This window comes from Scylla paramamosain, chromosome 17 (genome assembly GCF_035594125.1).
Source record: "Scylla paramamosain isolate STU-SP2022 chromosome 17, ASM3559412v1, whole genome shotgun sequence".
Classification (NCBI taxonomy): domain Eukaryota; kingdom Metazoa; phylum Arthropoda; class Malacostraca; order Decapoda; family Portunidae; genus Scylla; species Scylla paramamosain.
The window spans coordinates 23169187-23181686 of NC_087167.1; positions in this window are offsets into that span (position 1 = coordinate 23169187).

Consider the following 12500-nt stretch of genomic DNA (forward strand, 5'->3'; position numbering starts at 1 on the left):
TATCTGAGCTAAGAAAAGAAACCATTATTAATTATAACCATCTTTCTCACTTCATCAGGTCTTCTCCAAGTATTATTATTATTATCATTATTATTATTATTATTATTATTATTATTATTATTATCATTATTATTATTATTATTATTATTATTATTATTATTATTATTATTATTATTATCATTGACTTATTTCAATGATCACGCCCCTCATCGTTCTCAGTTTTTTCATAAAACAAAATATACATTGAGATGAAAAAGACGCTCAACATATCACAATAGGCAACACATCTAATCAACTCTCCACTGTGACACACAGCAGGTACATTAGTAGAAATATAGTATACATATTTATTCTCGGTCACTTGCGTGCCTGACTAAATAATAATAATAATAATAACAAATAACTAACTCGAAAATAAATACACTACTTGCTTATTATTGATATACCAGTATAGTCTACACAACTCTCTAGATGTTTGAACGTGTGGCTCCGAAGAGGAGCCGGATTGATGGTGATATTGGCTGAAGGGGAGGGAGGCCCTTTATTTACTTCTTCTCAGTCTTCTTGGGAAGGAGCACGGCCTGAATGTTGGGCAGCACGCCACCCTGTGCAATGGTGACTCCGGAGAGGAGCTTGTTAAGTTCCTCGTCGTTGCGGATGGCCAGCTGCAGGTGACGTGGGATGATGCGAGTCTTCTTGTTGTCACGGGCGGCATTGCCGGCAAGCTCAAGGACTTCAGCAGCCAGGTACTCCATAACTGCCGCAAGGTACACGGGGGCACCAGCACCCACGCGCTCGGCGTAGTTGCCTTTCCTTAGAAGGCGATGAATCCTGCCGACCGGGAACTGGAGTCCAGCACGACTGGAACGGGACTTTGACTTTCCCTTCACCTTTCCTCCCTTGCCGCGTCCAGACATGATAATGGATGTTGTGGTAGTAGTAGTAGTAGTAGTAGTTGTTGTTGTTGGTGATAAATGAGGAGCGCGAGTACTCTAACCTCGTCGGTAGCTCTGCGAGCAAGTAGTGAATTTTGGGAAAAACGGCTATATATACGCGAGATCAGATCGGCCCAGAGCGCGTCTGGACCAATCAGGACGCTCGCTGAGGTGGCGACTCCTGATCCTGAGTAGGCACGCTAATATATATACCACTTTTCAACTGAGAAAACGCACACAGAGACCACTCAGCCGCCGTGGAGTACAGACGTCTTGCACCGCACTCCTGTCGTCCGCCCAGCTGTTCTTGTCCGTAGGACAAGAACAATCCTCGGCCAGTCCTCTTGCTGTTCGCACTCGGCTGAGAGCATTGCTTTCAGCCAATCAGCGACCGGCCGCCCGCCCCACTTTCAGCCTTGTGCGGCTCACTAGGCAACTAGACCTCGTGGAGTGAAGACTACACACATCTCTTCCACTTGACTCAGTGCGTGACTGAGTGCGGGAGAGGCAGGGTTCATCTCTGCAGTGCTCAGGCTTCACTTGGGCACATCGCTGCGCCTCTGCGACCCTGATATCCAGGTTTCCTTCCTCCTCCACCAAGAAACACTCCACGACCCCCAGTGCTCCGGATTTATTCCTTCAGCGACCTGGACTCAAACTCCAGTGCACAGTGTTTGCTCTTCAGCGGTCTTTCGCTTCAGTGTTCCCCAGTGTACCAACAGTGTTCCCCAGTGTTGTGCTCCCTCCATAGAATGCCCCAGCATCCAGGACATTCCATACAGTGCGGGTGTATTGTTTTGCATGGATAAACTGTAGTGAAGTGTTTGCGAAGTGAGCGAGTGTCTGTGTAGTGAAGTGAAGTGTGCCCCCAGTGCAGTGTTCTCCCGAGTGTGCGTATGCAGGGTTAAGCTTCGACTCCGGTCAGGCGCTGGACGGGTGACCGCCCGCTCCCCCCAGTGCCTAGGATTAGCCCCAACAGTGTGTGTGTTAGTGCTGTGCAGCAAGACCTTGGTGAAGTATTAGTGTTGTGTGCCCAGTGCAGTGCTTCTTACGCAGCTCCGGCTGCGTTAGTGCACACCAAGTGTGCAGTGCTGTGCCCAGGCGTAAGGAATCCTCGCCACGGGGCATGGGTGACCAGCCCGTTTTTAGGCGGCTGCTGCGCAGGCTCTGACCGGCATCATGGGCCGAGTCAGAATAAAACACCCCAACCCCAGAGACATTGGGGTGCGCCGGCGCCTCCTCGCCCTCCTGGCCCCGACCATCAAGGTTACTAGGCTTATACCGGCCAGTGACGCTGTGGTGGTTCTCACACCCACAGACAAGGACGCCGATGCTATCTTCCAGGATGGCATGCCTGCTCGACTGTCTGGTGATGGATTCACCCCCCTGTTGCCCCCTGAGCTCCGAGCACAGCGCACGGTGATCTGCTCAGGACTGGACGAACTTATATATGAGCACACGGCGGAGGAAATCGCCGACGAAGTAGGAAGCCAGCATGATTGGGCCGCCGTGGAGGGTGTTTTCAAGTTCCCTCGCTCACCCACCATGAAGATAACCTTCACGCGTGCAGATATGGCCACGAAGGCTCTGACAGAAGGCTTGCACCTTTTTTGTATCCACGTGCCAGGGCACCAGTTGCGGCAGGAGACATACACACCTCTCCTGACCTGTAATAGGTGCAACGCCGTGGAAGAACACCACACCAGGAGCTGCCCCCACCCAGCGGATTACGTCCGGTGTTCTGAGTGCGGCAGCCGGGAACACACCTTCAGGAACTGTTCTGCCACAACAAAATCATGCCTCAACTGCGGAGGGGACCACAGCGCCAGAGCCATGCGGTGTCCCACCCGCAAGGAGGCCCTGAAGAAGAAGGAGGAGGCGATGCGCCAGGCTCGCACCAAGCCAGGCGTATCATTCGCTCAGACGACGTCTGCCTCGCTCCCGGCCACACCCCAACCCCCCAACCTTGGACCTATCGACCCCACCAAGTCGCTGACCGGATTGATGTGCTTGCTTCACGCACATCTTTCCAATGTGGCCTCTCCAGGGTGCTTCCAACAGACTCTCTCAGCGAGTCTTGCCGAGAATGGTCTGCCCAACGTGAAGCTTCCTCCACCGCCACCTCTTCAAGCTCCGGATGCCTTCGCCAGGGCTGTCTCCCTTGCGACCTCCCTGGCCGCTCCCACAGCACCTCCAGTCTCCACACCTTCCACCACCGCCCAAGGCGCCACAGAAGACTCCGCTTCCGCTGCCTCCTCAGCCTCAGAGGACTCTGAGGACGAGGACGACCAGCAAAACGACGTCGAGGTCATCAGGTTTGGCTTCATGGCCAAGACAGATAAGAGGAAGACCCCCAACACCCGGAGGGAGTTCAACCATGCTCTCCGTCATGGGGCACTGGTACTCTGCCACACTGGGCCTTCAGGAGCGGAGGAAGCGGTCTTAGACCACGTGAAGGAGAACCTAGACTCCCTCACGGACTGGACCATCTACTCCACCGAAGACCACGAACGCGCAAAGAAGGCTCCCCGGCAAATTGTGGCGGACTTACTCCCCGGTAGGCTGTCTGTAACACGCGAATAATGCCCCGTCTCCGAGTAATCCAGCACAATGTACTCCATTGGGACACACGTAAGTTTGACCTTACTAACACATATAGACAATTTGACCCTGACGTTGTTCTCATCAACAGCCACGGACTGCGCGACGAGACTAGACTTAAGATCCCTGGATTTAGGATATACCAACAGAACGTCAGTAACGAAATAAATGACGGAGTGGCAATTGCTATAAAGTCTCACACACGACACAAAGTCCATGGCGACTTTTTGTCGGAGACGTTAGCTATCGAAATTGAAACAATAGACGGACCCCTCCTTATTGCCACCAGCTACCTCCCTCCCCGCAGACCTTACCTTCCCCATCCTGACTTCCTCCGACTCCTCCGCAGACAGACACCTGTTTTCCTTGTCGGGGACTTGAACGCCCGACATCCCTATTTAGGATACACTACTTCCAACCAGGTAGGGAGAGACATAGTAGACTATCTTCGACGACAGACTGCACTCCATATCGGCCCTTTCTTTCCCACCTACTTTGATTTTCGGACTGCCTCAACTCCTGACATAGCTCTAACTAACAGGGTGAATTTTCTTCATTACTCCTTCACGCCTGGACCTCTGACGACTAGTGACCACATACCTACTATCCTCGATATTTCCACCTCCCCGCTCCTCATCCCTAGTGTCAGGAGGTATAACTATAAAAGAGTAAACTGGGACGCGTTTTCTGAGGACGACGCCCTACAGATGACAGACCTACCAGACGTGACCTACGGCACCCTGGAGGACATTGACGCAGCACTAGAGACATGGATGACCACAGTCAAGACCACTGCTGACAGACACATACCCCTGACCTCCCACAAAATTAGGTCCGCCCCAAGACCCTCCCGAACGACGCAGCTGCTGCGGATTCAATTCCAGGCGCTACGTGACAGAGCGAGCCAGAGAGGCTGGACTTACGATGAGTACAGGCAGTACAGACATGTTAAAGCTATACTGCACGACTCGCGACAAACAGAAGCTAGGACGCACTGGGGGAGGAAGTTGGCAAGCTTAGCTGCCAACCACCGTGATCCCAGGAAGTTTTGGAGAGAAATCAAGTGTCTCTCAGGTAGAACGACAGGACCAGACGCGTACCTAATAGACATTACAGGTGACAAGAAGTTCACGAACGAGGAAAAAGAACACCTTTTCACGTCCATTTGGGACCGTGTGTACAGAGAGGACTACGACGACGACTTTGACGACAATGACCATGTGCTGGATTACATGGCACATGCCGTGTACAGAACCTACCCGTTCGACTCTGCTGATCCTGCCCGTCTCACAGGTACCTCCCCACTGGACTGTTTTATTTCCGCTCAGGAGATGGCTGCCGCGATCAAATGTGGCAAGCCGACTAGCCCTGGCGGCAGCAAGATAAACAAGACTATACTCTCTTATCTTCCAGCTTCGGCGCTAGCCAGATTAAGGGCAATCTTCAATGCGGCGCTCTCAGCAGGATATTTCCCGGACGGATTCAAGCAGGCGGAGATGAGGATGATTCCTAAGGCCGGCAAGACTCCGACTCGTCCGGAGAACTACCGCCCCATCTCCCTGCTGGAGGTACCGGGGAAGCTGCTGGAGAGGGTTGTCTCCGCTCGGCTGCGCACCTATCTGGAGACGGGAAACCATCTACACCCAGCGCAGTATGGTTTCCGGAGCGGCAGGGGCACTGTCCATGCCATCGCTCTGGCAACCGAGACCATCGCCATACACCAGGCCAATAGGTACCGCTGTAACTTGGTGCTGCGGGACGTGAGTAAGGCGTTTGACCGTGTCTGGCACCTTGGGCTGAAGTACAAGCTCCTTCACCTGGGGCTGCCTGCACCGGTTGAGCGCCTTCTCTGTGACTTCCTGGACGACAGGACGGCGAGGGTGAGGGTAGGGGGCCACCTCGGTCCAGCTTTTCCCCTCGCCACAGGAGTTCCGCAGGGCAGTGTGCTGTCGCCCACCCTGTACAGCATTTATACCAGCGATTGTCCAGCCTCAGAGGCTGGTATCAATTTACTGTATGCTGACGATGTCTCCCAGATTATTTTCCACCCAGGTCGCTCCAGCTTGATGACGAACGCCCGCACTGCCAGAGAGATCGCCCGCATCAATGCCTTCGAGAGGGAGTGGAGGATCAGGACAAACCTGGCCAAGTTTAAGGTCGTCCCCCTCGCCACAAAGACCCCCGCCCCACTGCTAGTGGATGGGGATGAGGTTGAGTTTAGCCCCAGGGGCACCCTCCTGGGGCTCTCCATATCCACAACTGGGTACACTTCACACGTGTCCCAGAGAGTGGCAAAAGCGAAGTCGGCCCTCACCAGGCTGTACCGCTTCAGGGATCTGACCACTGGTCTCAAGCTCCACCTAATAAAGGCTTTGATTTTGCCCATTCTAACTTATCCACCTATTCCCTTGCATGCTCTCTCTAAAACAGCCATCAGCAAGCTTCAGCGGGTCCAGAACAACGCCCTGAGGTTCGCCTTCGGCACCAGATGGGACGACTTTGTCACCTCGGCTGCTCTTCACGAAGCCGCATCCCTCCCAGCCCTGAACGTCCGCCTTCACGATATGGCCGCCAGGGTTTGGGAACAGATGGATGCCGAGGAATGGGATCAGTTCCAGGCGCTGAGGACACAGCACGACGAGGCTCTACCCCGGGAACACGCCGGGTTCCCCAGGAGTCTTCGCCGAGTGCAAGACCCGCCTCCCGAACCCCGATACAGGTGAATGTTATATTTCCGTAACTCATTCCCCTATTAAATTCACAATCTACCTGTATCACTACTAGAAATTAGTCACTCTCCCCCCAAGCACTCTTTTACTGCTAGATAATTTGTCCGCAGATCACGCCATTATCATCACCGACTGCTGACTGAGAGAGAGCGAGCATCTGTCCTTCTCCTTCTGAGAGTAGAGGTACCGTGACGACAGTGGTGGACTGCAGCTAGCCACTAAGAGATCTGCCAGGCCTGATGACGCCCCCGGCGACACCGACGGCATACCCAGTGGTGGTTCCAGCATCGCGAACTTCCCCTCGCCCCCCCGCGCCCCGAGTCGCCGAGGGACCGGCCGACGTCCTGGCGAGGGGTAATCGTCCTCCGGGGTAGCCTGCTCAGCCCCCGGCAGCGGGACCGAGTTCGGGAAACGCACAGCTGAGGGGTTGGCTGGGGCTGACGGCGCCGCAGGCGTCGCCGAAGGCCTCCCCTTTGAACTCCCCCCCGAACCACCGACAGCGACTCCTAGAACCTCCGACATCGACCCGCGCCCAAGACACCTGCCCACCACCCTCTCCCCCGTCGCAGGACTCCCGAAATAATCGAGTGTATCGTTACAGTGCACAGTGAACATCCACGCGTGCTCTGTGACTCTCATGTTTATTTTGTACGTGATATTGTGACGATTTTTGCTCCCTCGTGTCTTATTTCTTCTTAAGCATTATGTACTCCTTAACGTTTCTACTGTGTCCCTCTGCATTTGACTCTCATGTTTATTTTGTACAAGCTATTGTGACAATTTTTGCTCCCTCGTGTCTTATTTCTTCTTAAGCATTATGTACTCCTTAACGGTTCTACTGTGTCCCTCTGCATTCTTTTTTCCTCCTCTCGATGTTTCCTCCCTTCTACCTTCGTCCCCCTAACTTCACATCTCTTAAGCTAGTGCATCTCTCTTACCATCCTCTTCTTGCACCGCCTTCTCCAAACAATCTACTTTATGTGTGTCTTCTAGTTGCCCTTTACGACTCACCTGCTAACTCAGGTTTCCACCAAGAACTCATGTTCTGTAAATATTTTATGTCATTGCAACGTACTTGTAAATGTTATGTAAATATTATATGTAACCCTCCCCCACTCTATTCTATCTCACAGCAGTGCGGGTGGTTTTCCTCCGGGGACTCCGGTTTCCACCCTACAAATCGCTCTTGTACTGCCCTGTGACACTCATTACTTTACAGTAGCAAGCCTGACCGCCCGGCAACTTTTTTTCTCCCACTGTACTTCTATTTCTCCTCACTTTTTCTTCCCTGTGTACCAGTCTTGGTACACACACTGCCCCTTCTTGTAACACCCCCCTTTTTCTAAATAAAAACTTGAAACTTGAAAACGCACACTCGTTCTCACAGCAGTACGGCGACACTATGCCTCCCAAAGCATCAGGAAAGGCTGCCAAGAAAGCTGGCAAGGCACAGAAGGCCATTGCCAAGGGCGACAAGAAGAAGAAGCGCAGGAGGAAGGAGAGCTACTCCATCTACATCTACAAGGTGCTCAAGCAAGTCCACCCAGACACTGGCGTGTCCTCCAAGGCCATGTCAATCATGAACTCGTTCGTGAATGACATTTTCGAGCGCATCGCTGCCGAGGCATCCCGCCTGGCACACTATAACAAGCGCTCCACCATCACCAGCCGGGAAATCCAGACCGCTGTCCGTCTTCTTCTGCCTGGTGAACTGGCAAAACACGCTGTTTCTGAAGGCACCAAGGCTGTTACCAAGTATACCTCCTCCAAGTAAACAGGCGGCCAGTATACTGCTGCCAGTATAAAATAATACCCGGCTCCATTGGAGCCACACTTGAAAAGGAAAAAAGATACGATATAGACAAATGCATTATTATTATAATTATTGTTATTATTATTAATATTATTATTATTATTATTTTTATTATTATTATTATTATTATTATTATTATTATTATTATTATTATCATTATTAATAATATTAATATTGTTGTTTTTATTATGATTATTATTATAATAATTATTGTATCATTATTATTATTATTATTATTATTATTATTATTATGCTTATTATTATCGTGATTATTATTCTGTGGAGATAAAGAAAAGATAAAAAAAAAATAGAGATAAAGAAAGATAAAAATTCTCCCAAGTGAAAGAGATATGGCCATGGAAGAGGGAATAATAATAATAATATAAAAAAAAAAAAGGGGGGGAAGGATATTGAGTTGAAAGTCGATACCTGATACTGAAAGATGGAAAATAAATATTTTCTTCCACAAAACCAAACAGATTGTCTATGAAAATTCTTTAATGAAAGAGATGTTTGGCCCTAAAAAGGGCCTAGATATTGCTGTTATGAAGATCATTCGTGGATGACTTCTTAGGCACGCTCGCCACGGATGCGACGAGCCAGTTGGATGTCCTTTGGCATGATAGTCACGCGCTTGGCATGGATGGCGCACAGGTTGGTATCCTCAAACAGACCCACGAGGTAAGCCTCGGAAGCTTCCTGGAGAGCCATGACAGCAGAGGACTGGAAGCGGAGGTCAGTCTTGAAATCCTGAGCAATTTCACGCACCAGGCGCTGGAAAGGCAGTTTCCTGATAAGCAGCTCAGTGCTCTTCTGATAACGGCGGATCTCACGGAGAGCAACGGTTCCAGGCCTGTAACGGTGGGGTTTCTTGACACCTCCAGTGGCTGGAGCAGACTTGCGAGCTGCCTTTGTAGCAAGCTGCTTGCGGGGCGCCTTGCCACCAGTGGACTTGCGAGCCGTTTGCTTGGTACGTGCCATAGTTGTGGTAACAACAACTCACAACGAACACTCAGCTGAGTCTGCCCGCGCTTCCCACAAAATCCCTTTATATATGAATCGGGTGGGCCCGACGACTCCAACCCTGCCTTGTGATTGGTCAGAAACGTCCAGTGAGGCTCATCGCCCACGCAGTCACCGCATGAAAGATGTGATCATTATTGTTAGTCTAATTCATTTTGTTCTTATTCTTATTCTTATTCTTATTCTTTCTTCCCTCATTCATAACAAATCTTGGAAAATATACAGCAGAACTGACATGTCATTTAAAATTCTAAGACAATTAGCAAGAAAGTTGTGATATTCTTATTTTTTTCATTCTTTTTATTCTATTTTTTTCTTATTCTTGTCATAATTAATATTGTTATCTTTATTATTTTCATTTTTTTTTTATTATTCTTCCTTATCTTATTCTTATTTATCCTACTTTTAGAGAGATGAGGCTTGTGCGGTCACCCATCCAAGTTCTGCCCGGACCCCCTGCTTAACCTTGCTGATCCCGCCGTCAGCTGATTGGTCAAGAGCGGAGAACAAGGTGTTGGGAGGGCTTATTTCTCTTATTCTTATTCTTTCCTGTATTGTTGTTGCATTGTTGTGCTGAAAATGTTGGAAAATATGCACTAAAATTAACCCTTCATTCATAATTCTACGACAATTAGCAAGAGAGATATATTATTACTTTTTTCCCTTATTTTTGTTCTTTTTATTCTTAATCTTCTTTTTTTTATTATAGTTGTTATTGTTATTTTATTATTTTCGTTTTTCGTTCATTCTCCTCATTCTTATTGCTATTTTTTTCTATTCTCAGAGAGATGAGGCTTTTGTGGTCACCCATCCAAGTTCTTCCCGGACCCCCTGCTTAACTGCGCTGATCCCGCCGTTAGCTAATTGGCCAAGACCGGAGAACTAGGTGTTGGGAGGCCTTCTTTCTATTATTCTTATTCTTTCTTCCCCCATTCATATCGTTGTATTGGAAATGTTGGAAAATATACAAAAGAATTCACCCTTCTATGACAATTAGGAAGAAAGACATGGGATGCTTTCTTTCTTTTTTTTTATATTCCTTTATTGTAATTTTTCTTATTCTTGTTATAATAATTCTTACTGTTATCTTTATTACTTAAAATTTTCGTTCATTCTCCCTATTCTTATTCTTATTTTTTTTATTTATTTTTTTTTTTTTTCAGACAGATGAGGCTTGTGTAGTCACCCATCCAAGTATTGCCCGAAACCCCTGCGTAATCTCGACGATTTCATTTGACAATACCTATTTACTTATTTATTTATTATTATATTTATTAAAAAAAAAAAAAGAAGAAAAGAAGATGAAGAATAAGGTATGTAATCGAAATACTCTCTCTATACTGTAGCAATAGTTTAGCTGGATGTACTTGTATTGTGTCAAAAATACTTGCAATATCTGCAATTGTAACCTGCAGTGTCGGCATAATGCATAATTAAGCAATGAAAAGAAAAATTAATAAAAGAATAAATGAAAAAAAGAAAGAAAAAAAGATACAATTAACAATTAAATATATTAGCTAACCCTCTACGTTTCTTTATCACTGCAGAAAAATGGAAACATTTTAACGTAGACTTGTCAAAATTCAACTGAAATTAAGGGTTAAATAAGGATTGTCACCCCTTCCCCAGAGGATATTCATTGTCTTTTAATATATATATATATATATATATATATATATATATATATATATATATATATATATATATATATATATATATATATATATATATATATATATATATATATATATATATATATATTCTTTTTATTTAAAGTCTTATTTAGAGAGAGAGAGAGAGAGAGGTAACGTCCTTGAGGATAGCAGCTCGTCTACGCTCCGCTCAGTGATCAGCGTTAGAATGTAATTCCTCATTTCTTAAAAAAAAAAAAAAAAAAAAAAAAACAGAAACTTTATTTAGGGGGCTTGCTGGAAACAAACTACAATGGAGGAAAGAACAATATGTCTGCTATATGACCCACCCAGTTAAATTTTCAAGAAGCAAACGCGAGTTGGAAAATACGAGGAAGATAAATTTTCATTTATATACGTTTTATGGTAATTTCTGCCACGCCTTCCTCTATTCATCAAACGTCACTGACACTTATTCCCTTTATTTTTTACTTTACAGAATCTTTTGTAGGGCAAGACTCTAGAGGATATGTGCTTTCATAAATTCTATAATGCTTTGCTTATCATAGAGACATAAAAAAAAAAAATAATAATAATAAAAATAAATAAATTAATTAATTTAAAAAATCAAAATAAATAGATATATAAATTAATTAATTAATCAAATAAATTTCTATGCTTCACCTTTATAGCATTCGTATGAATGTCAAAACAAAACAAAAAATATAAATATAAATAATAATATGAAAAAAAAAAATTACTAAATATATGAAAAATAGCATTACTACTACTACTACTACTACTACTACTACTGCTACTACTACTACTATTTTTTTTTTTTTTTTATGTAGGAAGGACACTGGCCAAGGGCAACAAAAATGTAATAAAAAAAATGCCCACTGAAATGCCAGTCCCATACAGGGGTCAAAGCAGTGGTCAAAAAATGATGAATAAGTGTCTTGAAACCTCCCTCTTGAAGGAATTCAAGTCATAGGAAGGTGGAAATACGGAAGCAGGCAGGGAGTTCCAGAGTTTACCAGAGAAAGGGATGAATGATTGAGAATACTAGTTAACTCTTGCGTTAGAGAAGTGGACAGAATAGAGGTGAGAGAAAGAAGAAAGTCTTGTGCAGCGAGGCCACGGAAGGAGGGGAGGCATGCAGTTAGCAAGATCAGAAGAGCAGTTAGCATGAAAATAGCGGTAGAAGACAGCTAGATATGCAACATTGCGGCGGTGAGAGAGAAGCTGAAGAGAGTCAGTTAGAGGAGAGGAGTTGATGAGACGAAAAGCTTTTGATTCCACCCTGTCTAGAAAAGCAGTATGAGTGGAACCCCCCTCAGACATGTGAAGCATACTCCATACATGGACGGATAAGGCCCTTGTACAGAGTTAGCAGCTGGGGGGGTGAGAAAAACTGGCGGAGACGTCTCAGAACACCTAACTTCATAAAAGCTGTTTTAGCTAGAGATGAGATGTGAAGTTTCCAGTTCAGATTATAAGTAAAGGACAGACCGAGGATGTTCAATGTAGAAGAGGGGGACAGTTGAGTGTCATTGAAGAAGAGGGGATAGTTGTCTGGAAGGTTGTGTCGAGTTGATAGATGGAGGAATTGATTTTTTGAGGCATTGAACAATATCAAGTTTGTTCTGCCCCAATGAGAAATTTTAGAAAGATCAGAAGTCAGGCGTTCTGTGGCTTCCCTGCGTGATATGTTTACCTCCTGAAGGGTTGGACGTCTATGAAAAGACGTGGAAAAGTGCAGGGTGGT